We start from the raw sequence: 16,804 nt of genomic DNA, 5'->3' as shown, positions 1-16,804 counted from the left end.
GAAAGGTAGATACATTGCCCGCTATACCAACTGCCATTTTTCATGGGTTTCACTGATAGGCGGGAGCAGGATCCTTGCTTTTTATAGGGCTCTGATGTAAAAGTTGCAGCTTTGATAACCATGAGCTTCTAGTTTTAGGGAGTATGCTATCCTCTGGGTCTTAGAGTCTCCCTATTTGTTATTGTCCTTTTAAAGGAATAGTTCACTCTAAAATACAAATTCTCATATAATTTACTCACCCCCAAGCCATCCCTGATGTGTATGACGTTCTTTCTTCTGCAGAACACAAATTATGATTTTTAGAAGAAAATCTCAGCGCTGTAGGTTCATACAATGCAGGTGAATAGTGCCAAAAATGTGAAGCTCCACAAAGCACATAAAGACAGCATAAAAGTAATTCATACAACTCCAGTGGTTTAATTAATGTCTTCTGAAGTGATCTAATTGGTTTTTGGAGAACAAACCAAAATATAAGTATCTCTAACCTCAATTACACTTCCTATTGCTTGATGTGTGCACTGAGCTTCAAAGATTTGTTCACCATTCACTTGCATCGCATGAACAAAGCTCAGATGTTCTTCTAAAAATAATTATTTATGGTCAGCAGAAGAAAGAACGTTATATACATCTGGGACGGCATGAGGGTGAGTGAATGAGGAGGGAATTTTTGGTGAACTGTACCTTTAAGGAAAGGCTACAAACTTTTTTAGTTCACCCATAGTGAAAATTCTGCAAATATTTACTCACCCTTATGTTGTTCGAAGCCATATGCTGTTGTTTTCCTGTGGAACACAAAATGAGAAAATTTGAAGAATCTGAGCACAGCTCCTTTCCATACAACATACGTCAGTGCAATCGGTACGTTTACATGCAGTAATATTTGATCTAATGCGGGTTTTTGTGTTGGAGCTACTGTACAGTCTTCAATTGTCTGTCCAAATATACAGTGAATTCATAAAGTTTTCAGACCCCTTAATTTGTTTTCACATTTTAAGTTGCAGCCTTGTGAAAAATAATAATAATTGAAAGCATTTTAGCATATCAATCTACACTCCATACCCCATAGTGACAAAGCAAAAACCAGATTTGTATAACTCTGAACATTTATTCAAAAGAAAAAAACTGAAATATTACATTGTCATAAGTATTCAGACCCTTTGCTATGACACTTGAAATTTAGCTCAGGTGTAACCCATTTCTCCGGATCATCGTTGAGATGTTTCTACTCTTTGATTGGAGTCCACCTGTGGGAAATTCAATTGATTGGACATGATTTGGAAAGGCACACACCTGTCTTTATATAAGGTCTCACAGCTGAAAATGCATATCAGAGCAAAAACCAAGCCATGAGGTCAAAGGAACTGCCTGCAGAGCTCAGAGACAGGATTATGTTGAGGCACAGATCTGGGGAAGGCTACAAACTTTTTTTGGTGCATTGAAGGTTCCCAAGAGCACAGTAGCCTCCGTAATTCTTAAATGGAAGAGGTTTGGATCAAACAAGACCACAGCTGGTCACCCAGCCATACTAAGCAATCGGGGGAGAAAGGCCTTGGGGACCAAGAACCCAAAGGTCACTCTGGTTGAGCTCCAGAGATCATGTGTGGAGATGGGAGAAACTTGCAGAAGGACAACCATAACTGCAACACTCCATTGATCTGGGTTTTATGGCCAGAGGAAAGCCACTCATCAGTGCAAGACATATGAAAGCCCACTTGTCTTTAGCAGAAAAGAACCTAAAGGACTCTCAGAAACAAGATACTCTGGTCTGATGAAACGAAGATTGAACTGTTTGGCCTCAATTCCAAGGTCATGTCTAGAGGAAACCAGTCATCGCTCATCACCTGAGCCATACCATACCAATAGTGAAGCATGGTGGCGGTAGCATCATGCCATTGGGGTGTTTTTCAGTGGCAGGGACTGGGGGACTAGTCAGGATTGAAGGAAAGCTGAACGCAGCAAAATTCAGAGATGTCCTTAATGAAAACCTGGTCCAGAGCACTCAGGACCGCAGACTGGGCATTCCAACAGGACAATGTCCCTAATCACACAGCTATAACAATGAAGACAACTCTATGAATGCCCTTGAGTGGCCCAGACAGAGACGTAAACCCAATCAAACCTCTCTGAAGAGACCTGAAAATGGCTGTCCACTGATGGTCCCCATCCAACCTGACAGAGCTTGAGAGGATCAGCAGAGAAGAATGAAAGAAAATCCCCAAATCCAGGTGTGCAAAGCTTGTTACATCATACCCAAAAAGACTTGAAGCTATAATCGCTGCAAAAGGTGCTTCAAGTACGAAACTTCAAGTTCAAGTTATGGGACTGAATACTTATCTCAATGTGATATTTCAGTTTTTTTATTTTTAATAAATTTGCTGTTATCAAAAATCTAGTTTTTGCTTTGTCATTCTGGCGTATGGAGCGTAAACTGATGTGAAAAAAAAATAATAATATAAAGCATTTTAGCATAAGGCTACAGCATAACAAAATGTGAAAAAAATGGAAGGAGTCTGAATACTTTATGAATGCACTTGACACAATGAATAATTGAATATTTGAAGGAACAACATCAACTAAAATGAAGCTCTAGATGACTGGATTATTGCAGCGCTTTCCATTAATTTTCTTTGAATTGTAATGATTCTGTTTGAGGTGCTTCGCATGTACGTGGATATGTTCGGGGCTTCGAATAAGGCCTGCTTCTTCCAGCTTTTTGGCGACGTCATAAAAAAGGTTGGCCTTCCTTGTTTTTCATACGTCCATATATGTAAGAATTGTTATCTATGTTGCACATCCCCTTTGTCTTTCGGAGGATGCCCGTAATGCCAAAGCCAGCTCTGTTCCGATTAACATGTATAAATGCTGGATGAAGCCAAGCTACAATCACATTAGGTCACACTAGGTCTGTTAGTACAACCTTGCAAAAATCTGACTGGTATGATTTCAGTCGATTGAAGCAATTAAAAAACAAATTATTGTTTAAGTCCGACTGAAATCAAAAGTGCATGTAAATGTACTGATTGTAATGACTGCTTTGAAGTTCCAAAAAGGACAAAAACACCACAAAAGTAGTCCAACTCTGAAGAAATTTAGGTCATTATTCACTGAAAATCTTAATTTCATTATCTATTCCTCATATTCAAACTAGTGTCAATATGCCATTTTTGTATCTGAATGGGAGAATAAGCTTCGGTGGAAAAGTTTATTTTCTTTTAGTAAAATTTTCAAGTTCTGTTCATACCTTTTGGTTACTTTAAGTTTGATTGCATCAGAAAAACTGGTACTAACAATGCAGGCATTTTTTATGCATAGAAACAATACTCCTATGTATAAAAAACCCATTAAACTCTTGACTGAATGCTTAGTGCACCAACCAGTCGATGTCCTTCATGTCCTAGTTCACAGTAGTTCGGTGATTCTGAAGTACAAATGTTAATTGAATTAGCTCAGATAGAGTAGACATCAAGCGTATAAGACTATAGTCTTCTAAATGGGCTTGACTGCTCTGATCATTTCTGATAATGAAATCAGCAAAATAAACCATGAATAAAAACTATTCAAACTGCAGTCCATCATCATGCATAGCTCCTAAATACAAGGCAACTGTCATCAGAACTGCACATTAATAGCTACAATAGAACTATAACCTAAACAGTTACTTGACCTTCATTATGCAATCACTGAGTAAGCAGGAGTGTACTGAAGTGAATTATAATGTATTGACCGCTTTTGTCAATACAATTTCTTCACATCCTCTATCTCTGCTGACACACCATTGTATTGAACCAATTTCTCCTCATTTCTTGTTGCCGTGTATAAGGGTGTTTAATCACGTGACACACACTTTACTCCCACATAAGAAGACTTTAAGCAGACACAGATTTTATTCCTTTTATATACACATTTAGCTTCTGTTTTAAGTAATCTCTTTCAAAAGTGCCCTGTTGAACACAGTGACAATAAATTACATGATTCAGAATTCATCAAAAATGTATTTTGGTTTCACTTTAGTACAAAAATGTAATCAACCAATTAAAGCCACAATTATCACAGTTTGGGTGAATCAAACAGGCCAAATCTGAATGTGTACCAATAGGTGCGCATGAGTTAGGTTTACAATAAAACTGAGGAAAGAATTGTCTGGGTATAACGTTTGCATGTACAATAAATGCTAAAAGGAATATATGCTACTGAATAATGACTGCAACTTTTGTCTCTCACCCAAACAACTGCATCGCTTCAGAAGACATGGATTAAACCACTCAAATTGTATGGATTACTTTTATGCTTCCTAGATGTCCTTTTTGAAAGTTTTGGGCCTCATTGACTCACATTGTGTGGACAAAATAATCTCATTCATCCTTCAAAACATCTTTGCTTGTGTTCTGCAGAAGAAAGAAAGTCATATGAGTTTGAGATGCATGAGGGTGAGTAAATGATCAGAGAATTTAGATTTTTGTGTGAACTTTCCCTTTAACACATCACATGAATATAAGTTTATATAATGTGCTCAGAGAATGTGTTCTCCACAGTTGTAATTAAGGGCCAATATTTGCTCTGCAGGAATTGATTTTGAGGGGCATTGTTTTTTATTTACCTTTATATGGTCTTATATTTATAGCCATCAAAACAAACACATTTTCCATTTATGTCAAATACTTCAATTGAAAGAATTCATAAAAAAAAAATTATCAGTAGGAACAATTATGGCTCTTTCCTAAAATCACTGAACAACACTTATTTCTGAGACATTGTATACATACAGTATAACTGACAACTACTACAAGTCATTATTGTGTCTGCAGAGTCAGTAAATCCACAACTAGATAAACCCAGAATATAACATAATGTATATATTAAATGTTAAATATGACAGGAATTCAACATTTGCCAACATTATTTTTTTTTTTCACTTCTGGTGGCATTTTCGACTCATTTTTTATTTAATATGTCATGTTAAATATACTTGTTTTCTAAGGAAATGTCCCAGCTGCAATTTGAAAGCTTAATGGTTCATTTTACAAAATTGAGTTTATTCTGTTCCAGTTCCTGAGGATTTGCAATCGCTGCCGCCCTGTGACAAACATTCCCGTCATGATATCATTTGGGTCTTTTATAGTAAACCAAAAGCATATATATATCAGCTAAAAGCTGCACTCATTTAAAAGAAAAAGCTTTATAACTGAAGAGAATCGTATTTCTGAAAAGGCTCTGGCTGATGTTTACAATGTTGCCTTGCTCTCGCCGAGATAAACATTCCCAGCAACCATTCCCCCACCCCTGCTTAACACAATTATGTCTTCTCATGTCCATACAGAGTTATTGAATATGAAATATGATTATCAATCTTGCAATTGCCAAAGAGAGCCTACCCTATGGCGTGTGGAAACTTGCCCTTGAAGGTCAAGTAATATGAACCAAAGTTAACACTCAGATGAGTACCAGATCACTCATGTATTTATGGGACATTCAGGAGTGGGGTGAAGGCTAGGCCCAAAGCTGCAAAACTTACTACATTATCAGTCTGTTGTCCCACATTTGTACTGAAGCCAAAGTGTGAATTCAAATAGCGCCACTGTGTTCTTCCCTTGACAGTCTTGCAGACAGAATTGAATTGGAAAATGTTGTATTCTCTTTGTAAACACATTTTCCCCCTCAAACATCTATTTAATTTAACATCTTCACACTTCTGCATTTGTAAAAATGCTTATTAATTGTCTGCCAGCCTACTACAGATGTAATGACCGGTATGTTGGATTGACAATGCTGTGTGGTGTTTAATCAAGAAAAACCCTTTGAAGACCTGTGGAAATTCATGCATAACCGTAAGAGTCTTATGCCAGGAAAACAGAACAGAAGCCCTGTATGTACATGACACTTAGTTTACCCTAGATAATGAAAGTACATAAAGTTTAATTTGAAAATCAATTTTTTTTATCTAATTCCATATTAAGCTGTTTTTCCCTGTCTAATTTAGGCCTTTGAAACTCAGTTTACCTTCCCACCACCCGTCTGCCAACACATACTAGAGGAAGTACACTATGAATGATTTCACCACCTGACACTATGGAAGCACATTAGAACTTTTGTCCTCTGTAGTCAAATATCATGTATTCTGCAATAAAACTCGCATATCCTATTGATCCATACTTGTCTAGACACTGCATCAGTACACATACAATGTAATCTTAGGCTTGTTGCATTTGACAAGCTGCTTGTTTTCATACTGCAAGATCTACATGTGTTATTGATATTACCAAGAGGAGTAGAAATTTGTCTGGGGTTAAACTACATTGCATCAGCAGTTTAAGTTCATAAAATGACCTGAGCTGAGAGCTTCATAAATCACTTGGCAATGGTAATTCCATGGCATTAATTGGGGAGTGATGAATTATGAAAATGGCTTCTGTTTTGCTTACATGCTGACAATTAAGTCGACTCAAGATGTCTTGATTGATGTTCGCTGGCTAAAAAAAAGGTCACGTTTGGATTTAAGGCAGTGTTATGATCTGGAGTTGCTTCAATTGGTCAGATCTAGGCTCAGCAAAGTTATACAACAATAAAATGAAGTCTGCTGACTACCTGAATGTACTGAATGTCCAGGTCATCCTATTAATGGCATGGGCATATTCCAGGACAACAATGTCAAGATTCATCTGGCTCAAATTGTGAAAGAGTGGTTCAGGGAGCACGAGGAATCATTTTCACACATGAATTGGCCACCATATTGTCCTGACCTTAACCCCATTGAACATTTTTGGGATGTGCTGGAGACGACTTTATGGAGTGGTTTGACTATCCTGTCATTATTACAAGATCTTGGCCAAAAATTAATGCAACTCAGGATGGAAATAAATGTTGTCACATTGCATAAGGTTGTTGAAACATTGCCACAATGAATGCGTGCCGTAATCAAAGCTAAAAGCGTTCCCACAAAATATTAGAGTATGCAACTTTTTTATTTTTTGGCCAGGCAGTGTACAGCATTTTAGTCTGCATAACTCTACAACTGATGGATGACAGTTCTCACAATCTTGACTCACAGGGTTGAGACGATGCCATCTAAACACTTGTTTCATTGACTTCTTTTTCATTCTAAAGATGCCATTAAGGAATTACGTGACTAGACACAGTGGGCCTATTTTCCAGACACAGATTAAGTCTTGTGCTGACTGAAAAAAATTAATGAAGAAACACTTTAGTCAGTGAAATGTAACCTAGGAACTTGCCTAATTTGCATCTGGGAAAATGTCCATAGCAGTTTCCCAATCTGGATATACGTAGACTTCATTTGGGAAAGCAACCCAAAGTCATCTTCAGCACAGATCAAACTGTATACTTTGAATTTAAATGTATGAAGTTCAAGAAAAATTCAAGAGATCCACCAGACACCTCGAAGACAATTTTATAATGCCTGAAGCGGTCTGACCCCAACACATTAATCACATGCCTAGTACCGTTTGGACTTAATAAAACTGAGCAAGAAGTCAGTGTCAAGACATTCTTGACTGAATATGTTTTCCGTTTAGATTATGAGAAATCATATCGCTTGAGGAAGAGTGAGTCTTAAAAAATACCTTGTTCAAAACCCATTGTTTATGTAGGGTGGCAAATTTTGGTCCACTGATATTTAAATAATTAATATAATGAGGCCAAAGGTATGTGTGATGCACTGTTGACTGAGTTCAATATATTTTCCTTAAAAGTAAGACTGCATAAAATTGTTAAGTGTTTTATTCCAATTTCTTTCAGGGTAGGTTGTTTTGTGAAAGTCAATTCCTGTATAGGCAAAATGTAAGATATAAAACAATTATGAAACAAATCAATTCATTAAACATCAATAATGTAATGTGGGGCCTGGGTAGCTCAGCAAGTAAAGACGCTGACTACCACACCAGGAGTCGCAAGTTCGAATCCAGTGCGTGCTGATTGAGTCCTGTCAGGCTTCCTAAGCAACCAATTGGCCAAGTTGTTAGGGTGGGTTGAGTCATGTTGGGTTAACCTCCTCGTGGTCACTATAATGTGGTTCTCACTCTCGGTAGGGCGCTTGGTGAGTTGTGTGTGAATGCCACAGAGAATAGCGTGAAACCTCCACAAGCGCTAGGTCCCTGCAGTAACGCGCTCAACAAGCCACGTGATAAGATGCGCAGATTGATTTTCTCTGACATGGAGGCAACTGAGATTCATCCTCCACCACCTGGAGTCACTACGCCACCAAGAGGACTTAGAGCACATTGGGAATTGGGCATTCCAAATTGGGGAGAAAAGGGGAGAAAAAGTTAATAAATAAAAAAGGTAACGCATGAAAAAATCTAATAATTGTTTTGGCCAGCAAATTCTGTAATTAGGGATTGTATATATCGATAATTCTCACAACACCTGTCAAAACTTGCCCCAGTAAAATGTGACAATTTACGAAATACACTTGATCTAAGAACACAATTCATCCTTTCAGTTTAAAAACCCACCTTCATTATACAATTGACCCTTGTCTTAATGTAATGCATGCCTGTGTGGTTTTATTAAGTTCACTAGTTTACCCAACAGCTATTACAAAATACAAAAATGATGATGCTACTGGAATTTTTCACTGAGACAACAACATTTAGATGGATTAGGTCAAATTAATGTACTTCAGCAGTTTTAACTCAACTTCAGTAGAATTGTCAAAGTTGATTTAGTAAGATTTAATTAACAAACTAATGCTTAATTTGTGTTATTAATCAGAAGTATATGCCAGGTGAGAAAGTGTAACAACAGTGAAACTGGTGCACTGTCAATCTCTCAAATCTAGTTTCACCTGAAAGTGAAAGTCCATCCTCAACCTAAGCACATATGCCTTCACCAGATCAGTACCCGCCAAAACTCCTGCATACACTCTTTTTAAATGGCAATTTAACAGAACATTAAACATTAACAAATCACCTCCTGTTCCTACTTGTTTTCCCAATCGAGTTCCATGCAAAGCATGCTGGGAAATGGAAATCCGCTGTCCAGTTTCATCAATGCTACATTACCACTACAAAAAGTATTCATGTAGTTCCAATTCAAAAGGATTAAGTAAACTTCCATTTTACACATTTAAATGGAGAGAAAGAAAATAAATTATGTTGTGACAAAATGTTGGTTTAGTTACTTTTAATTAAGTAACAAAAAAATACATTTTGAAAATCATTTACAAAATAATTTAAATGTAATATGGGCTTGACCTAGGTTAGGGTTGGTGTTAGGCATATACAAACCATTGCTGAAGAAAACACATTTATGCATAGCAGAGGAGGATCTAAAAAATAATTTACAGGTGAAACTCGAAAAATTAGAATATCGTGCAAAAGTTCATTAATTTCACTAATTCAACTTAAAAGGTGAAACGAATATATTATATAGACTCATTACAAGCAAAGTAAGACATTTCAAGCCTTTATTTGATATAATTTTGATGATTATGGCTTACAGCTTATGAAAACCCCAAATTCAGAATCTCAGAAAATTAGAATATTGTGAAAAGGTTCAGTATTGTAGCCTCAAAGTGTCACACTCTAATCAGCTAAACACCTGCAAAGGGTTCCTGAGCCTTTAAATGGTCTCTCAGTCTGGTTCAGTTGAATTCACAAGCATGGGGAAGACTGCTGACCTGACAGTTGTGCAGAAAACCATCACTGACACCCTCCACAAGGAGGGAAAGCCTCAAAAGTTAACTGCAAAAGAAGTTGGATGTTCTCAAAGTGCTGTATCAAAGCACATTAATAGAAAGTTAAGTGGAAGGGAAAAGTGTGGAAGAAAAAGGTGCACAAGCAGCAGGGATGACCGTAGCCTGGAGAGGATTGTCAGGAAAAGGCCATTCAAATGTGTGGGGGAGCTTCACAAGGAGTGGACTGAGGCTGGAGTTACTGCATCAAGAGCCACCACACACAGACGGGTCCTGGACATGGGCTTCAAATGTCAAACGTCTTACCTGGGCTAAAGAAAAAAGAACTGGTCTGTTGCTCAGTGGTCCAAAGTCCTCTTTTCTGATGAGAGCAAATTTTGCATCTCATTTGGAAACCAAGGTCCCAGAGTCTGGAGGAAGAATGGAGAGGCACACAATCCAAGATGCTTGAAGTCCAGTGTGAAGTTTCCACAGTCTGTGTTGGTTTGGGGAGCCATGTCATCGGCTGGTGTTGGTCCACTGTGCTTAATTAAGTCCAGAGTCAACGCAGCCATCTACCGGGACATTTTAGAGCACTTCATGCTTCCTTCAGCAGACAAGCTTTATGGAGATGCTGACTTCATTTTCCAGCAGGACTTGGCACCTGCCCACACTGCCAAAAGTACCAAAACCTGGTTCAATGACCATGGTATTACTGTGCTTGATTGGCCAGGAAACTCGCCTGACCTGAATTCCATAGAGAATCTATGGGGCATTGCCAAGAGAAAGATGAGAGACATGAGACCAAACAATGCAGAAGAGCTGAAGGCCGCTATTGAAGCATCTTGGTCTTCCATAACACCTCAGCAGTGCCACAGGCTGATAGCATCCATGCCACGCCGCATTGAGGCAGTAATTAATGCAAAAGGGGCCCAAACCAAGTACTGAGTACATATGCATGATTATACTTTTCAGAGGGCCGACATTTCTGTATTTAAAATCCTTTTTTTTTATTGATTTCATGTAATATTCTAATTTTCTGAGATTCTGAATTTGGGGTTTTCATAAGCTGTAAGCCATAATCATCAGAATTATATCAAATAAAGGCTTGAAATATCTTACTTTGATTGTAATGAGTCTATATAATATATTAGTTTTACCTTTTAAGTTGAATTACTGAAATTAATGAACATTTGCACGATATTCAAATTTTTTGAGTTTCACCTGTATGTGGTGGCAAGGGGGTGGCATGTGGACTATGAGGGGTGGCAACACCAAAGTAAGCTCAGGGGTTAGTTGTCACATTGCAACCTTCCAGTAGACAAGCACACAATAGGCTACAGCTGTAATCAATCATGCCGCGATAGTCAATTGTCCCGCTGTTGTCATTTTTGCTTTTGGTTAGAATTGAGACAGTTCAACTAAATTCAATTAAGTTCTGGGGTGGCAATGCTTTTTCTTAGGGTGGCACATGCCACCCCAGTAGATCCATGCCTGACACATAGGACTTTTGACTCAAACCCCTATACCCCAAGACAAGCTGTCACATAGGGAAGTTGTCACAATAACTAAATCACTGTGACAACTTCCCTATGTGACAGCTTGTCTTGGTTTACCCTATACAGAGAGTAAAGAACTAAAACACAAGGTTCAGTACCTCTAAATCCATACACAGAACCTGGACTGGGCACATAACATGGTACTCTATTTCTTGAGGAGGCTCAGTCTTTAAATGAGAGCAGCGGAGTGCTAGAGATGTTTTACCTGTCTAGAGTGGCCACCTCTATTACTGGTCTCACTGTAAACAATGGCAGGGAAGAGAAGGATGTCACAATTGGCATCCATCATAAACAATTTTGCACATATCACCTTTAGCTGCCATTTACCTCCACCACAGTGTTATAAGAATGAAGCCATCAGACAATAGAGCGCCTCTTTCCTCACCACCTCCTCCTTCTCTTGAGATTTCCACCTTTAAGTAACTGCAGGCTGTTTCCTCAGTCATAAGTAACAACTTTGCACTTATTCAGTTTTTTTTCTTCACACTCAGTGACTTCATACCCATATATCTATTTTCTATATATATCTAATTGAGAGATATTGACCTGAGGCATGATGTCATTCCATATCGATGCATTCCCTTAAAATGCATTTTTTTAAACACAGTGTTTTTAAAAGTGCATGTGTACATAATATGCATTTATCTAAGATAAATCTAAGCCTGTATGGACATGCACCCACTGCAAAGTTTTGGGAGTGAATCTCTAAATTATACAGAAGCCCAGCCATTTGGTGTTTTTGACTATACCAAAATAACACGAGCAACAGGAGAAATTTTATCATCCAGCACTGTATGTTGTTTCTGCTTGTTAAGCTACTGTTTAAAAAAAAAAAAAAAACTCTTTCTAGACCATTTACAGACCCAAGACCATGAAGGCAGGAGGGTGCAACTATAGTGAGTACCTATGTCCCTGTAGTTAGTTTACACAGCACTAGCAATAGAGAGCAGTGTTGTCAGATCTCACATGTGAAACTAGCAACCCAAACAACCCCAAAATAAGTAACTTGCCTCACCAAAATAAGCAATAATAAGTAAGGTTGAGAACCGAAAACTGGATCATGTTCAGAACTGGTTCCGATTTTATGTTTTTCATGATTTTCTGTTACATTAATGTCTGATTCACAAACTAATAATAGTTCTTTTAAACACAAAATATACATCGTTACCAGTGTAGTCTGATTCGCAAACAAATGAATATTAAACTGGTTCTTTTGATTCTACAGTGTGAAACACACAGTTCAAACAGTGTAGTCCAACTCTTAAACTATTGACTATAATGAGCCAGTTCTTGATTCTATATGAAGAGACACACAACACGAACAGTGAAATCCAGTTGTCCGGCTGAAGGAATGAGTCTTATGAGTAAAAAAATAAAAATCCAAAACAGCATATATATATTAGGGCTGTCGATTTAACGCATTAATAACGTGCAATTAATTTTACAAAAAATTATGCGTTAAAAATTTACGCAATTAATCGCAATGCTTTCCTGAGAAATTCCTGATAAATGCATGCTTGTAGTACCACCAGTTTACTCTAGAGGGCAGTAAGTGAAATTTCAGCTGTGTGAGCAACACACAGTTTATTACAGTGAACAAAACATTAACAACCCTTCAGCGGACACACATCACAAACATGCGTTACGTTCTTGCGTTTAAAACACTTGAAGGAGCGCAAATGCGAATTAAGGGATCTCAAGATGTGTTTAAAGATTGAGTATTAAACTATATTTAACTTGACACAGTGACCTAAACATTTTACTTTTATGACGCAACACACCCGAGACATGACACAAGCATGTCTGACGCAGGTCGTATGGTCTTTACCTCACAAATATTTAATTACCAACAAGGTTAAGGAGGTGTCCTTTAAACTGTTACACCATTTTTACCCAGTCAATCTTTATTTAAGAAACATGCTCCCTGAAATAGATCCACTTTGCTCCTTCTGTAATGCTGTAGATGAATCTGCCCCTCACCTTTTTTTGGGAATGTGTCCACGCTGTAGTATTTTGGAGAAAATTTTGTTTGTTTGTATGTACCTCTATTTTAACTAGTTTTTCTTTGCTTTATAAAGACATTTTATTTGGTTTTCACAGTTTTGATAACTTAAGTTAATATTTTCTAATTAATCTGTTTATTTTTCTTGCCAAGTTTTTTATACATAAGTGTAAATTTATGTCTATAAAGCCCCGATTTGCACTTTTTTGTAAAGCCTTGAAATATTATTTAAATACTCTTTGTACCTTCAACAACTCCAAAGCATTGAAAATGCTTTAAGCGCTACGGGGAACAACTCTAACTGTGACCGAGCTGAATATTGTGTGCAACACGTCAATGAACATTGACCGGAATTTATAGCCTCGGCTGATGTAATCATTAGACGCACCTGCGGCTAGGCTATAAATGGATACCTCACCAGGTGTCGTCAGATACTTCTTTTTGAAGAGCATTCCTGGGACGTCCCAGTGTGGCAAAGCAGCGCAGCATCTCGTTCCGCTTTTTTCAGGGAACAAGGGTTACACATGTAACCCGAGACGTTCCCTTTAAAAAAAGCTTCACTATGATGCTGCGCTGCTAAGCGCTACGGGGAACGCAATACCCACGCCGCCGCACTTGGGGCTGTCCGGACCCTTACGGTTGTGCAGTGTACTCACAAAAACGCAAGAGGTCTCAGACATGAGCTTGAGATGTCGACTCAAGGGCATAAGAGCTCAGAGTTGCATAAACATCTAAACCATTAAAATTTGATGAATGTGTGCGGAGAGGACCAGCCTGCCGCATCACAATCTTGTTTAGGCATGGGCTGAGATGTCGACTCAAGGACATAAGAGCCCGGAGTAGCAAAGCATGTAACCCATAAAGTTCGATGAATGTGTGCGAAGAGAACCCTATCGCAACACAAACTTGTCATAAAAACTGATGAATGTGAGCGGATAGGACCAGCCTGCCACATCACAAACTTGTCCAGACATGAGCTGAGATGTCGACTCAAGGGCATAAGAGCCCGGAGTGGCAGAACATCCAAACTATAAAAATCTAATGAATGTGTGCGGAGAGGACAACCTGCCGCATCACAAACTTGCTGCAGAGGGAGACCTCTAGCCAAGGTTTTAGAGGAGGAGAGCCCTCTGGTAGAGTGTGCCCTAAAACCTACTGGCAAAGCTTGACCGCGCGCCTCGTAGGCCCGGGCAATAATGAGGATGTCTTTGAGGGCACCCCGCCCACCAAGCCGTGGCAAACCGCAGTGGCCACATAGAACCTGGCAGTGGCGAGGCAAGTGCCCGCTGACAGTTCTTTCTACAGAAAATCCAGAACTGAAGCAAACTGGCTGTTAGCTGGTTCTGTAATAAGAACTTTAGTAGAAGGAAACGCATGCTGAGTGCATTTGTGCTATGAATGCGTTACTATGATCAGCAGCCTGCTGCTTCCGAAGAAGCGTCGGAACGCGCTTCGAGATCATGTGAAGGACCAGCTGGGTTTGGGGAGAGAGTGAGAGAAAGGGGTCAACCCGTCTCTTGTTCCTCCGCCAAATCCATGCAAGAGCCCCACGAACAATCTTTTTTTTTTTTTCGTGAGTGCTGACTCCCGGAAGCAAGCGAGGCGAGCACAAAGCACTTTGCCTGTTAAAGCAAATCGCAGTGCTCGCACCCGACCTGGTGCAACGAGAGAGCAGCGTGCTCTTACCCCCCAAACAAACAGAGCAAAAACTTAAGCAGTGTTTGCGGCTTTCAGTCATTCTCTTTTTTTCCTTTTCTTTTTTTTAAATATATATATATATAATATTTTCTAAACAGAAGAGAAAAATATTCACTGCACACTGTCTAACCAATTCTAACTCCTAACAGAGGAAAGAAAGTTTTGACAGGGTTTTGTAAAACACACAGAAACAGAATCGCTCTGAAAAAAAGAGTTTCTGACGACACCTGGTGAAGTATCCATTTATAGCCTGGCCGCAGGTGAAGATTACATCAGCCGAGGCTATAAATAAAAGATTACATCAGCCGAGGCTATAAATTCCGGTCAATGTTCATTGACGTGTTGCACACAATATTCAGCTCGGTCACAGTTAGAGTTGTTCCCCGTAGCGCTTAGCAGCGCAGCATCATAGTGAAGCTTTTTGTAAAGGGAACTGTATGCCAATGATTGACTTATGATCAATAATATGGTAATAAACAATACATTGTATTCTAAAGCCGCTTTTTAAATGGTCTTATCAATGATTAACTCTTCTGCCACAAGATTGTAATGCATTTTAATTATCTGAATTTTTTTATTTTATATATATATATATATATAATTTTTTAATATTTAAAGATAACTATGTATAATTATTTCATCATTATATATTGAATTATTTTTCATTATATGAGGGGCTTTATAAGCAAATATTGTATATGCGATTAATCGTGATAAAGTAATCGGGACACCATGTAATTAATTCGATTAAAAATTGAAATCGATTTGACAGCCCTAATATATATATATATATATATATATATATATATATATATATATATATATATACAGTTGAAGGCAGAAGTTTTCATACACCTTAGCCAAATACATTTAAACTCAGCTTTTCACAATTCCTGACATGTAATCGTAGAAAATATTCCCTGTCTTAGGTCAGTTAGCATGACTACTTTATTTTAAGAATGTGAAATGTCAGAATAATAGTAGAGAGAATGATTTATTTCAGATTTAATTTCTTTCATCACATTCCCAGTGGGTCAGAAGTTTACATACACTTTGTTAGTATTTGGTAGCATTGCCTTTATATTTTTTAAGTTGGGTAAAATATTTTGGGTAGCCTTCCACAAGCTTCTCACAATAAGTTGCTGGAATTTTGGCCCATTCCTCCAGACAGAACTGGTGTAACCGAGTCTGGTTTGAAGGCCTCCTTGCTCACACACGCTTTTTCAGTTCTGCCCACAATTTTTCTATTGGACTGACGTCAGGGCTTCGTGATGGCCACTCCAATACCTTGACTTTTTTGTCTTTGATGCTGGGACCCCCATGCTTCACGGTGGTGACGGTGTTCTTTGGCTTGCAAGCCTCACCCTTTTTCCTCTAAACATAACAATGGTTATTATGGTCAGCAGTTCAATGTTTGTTTCAACAGACCAGAGGACATTTCTCAAAAAAGTGCACTTTGTCCCCATGTGCACTTGCAAACTGTTGTCTGGCTTTTTTATGCCGATTTTGGAGCAGTTGCTTCTTCCTTGCTGAGCAGCCTTTCAGGTTATGTCGCTATAGGACTCATTTTACTGTGGATATAGAGACTTGTCTACCCGTTTCCTCCAGCATCTTCAAAAGGTTCTTTGCTTTTGTTCTAGGATTGATTTGCACTTTTTTCGCACCAAACTACATTCATCTCTAGGAGACAGAGAGACTACATTCATCTCTTCTCCCTGAGCAGTATGATGGCTGCGTGATCCCATGGTTTTTATACTTGCATACTATTGTTTGTACAGATACCTTCAGACATTTGGAAATTGCTCCTTGGCTGATTTCTTTTTATTTTCCCATGATTTCAAGCAAAAAGACTTGGCCCTGTGTGTGTGTGTGTGTGTGTGTGTATGTCACATACACAACTGGCCAACTAAATCAATT

The sequence above is a fragment of the Xyrauchen texanus genome, chromosome 22 (genome assembly GCF_025860055.1).
Source record: "Xyrauchen texanus isolate HMW12.3.18 chromosome 22, RBS_HiC_50CHRs, whole genome shotgun sequence".
Lineage (NCBI taxonomy): Eukaryota > Metazoa > Chordata > Actinopteri > Cypriniformes > Catostomidae > Xyrauchen > Xyrauchen texanus.
This window is presented reverse-complemented; position numbering follows the sequence as displayed.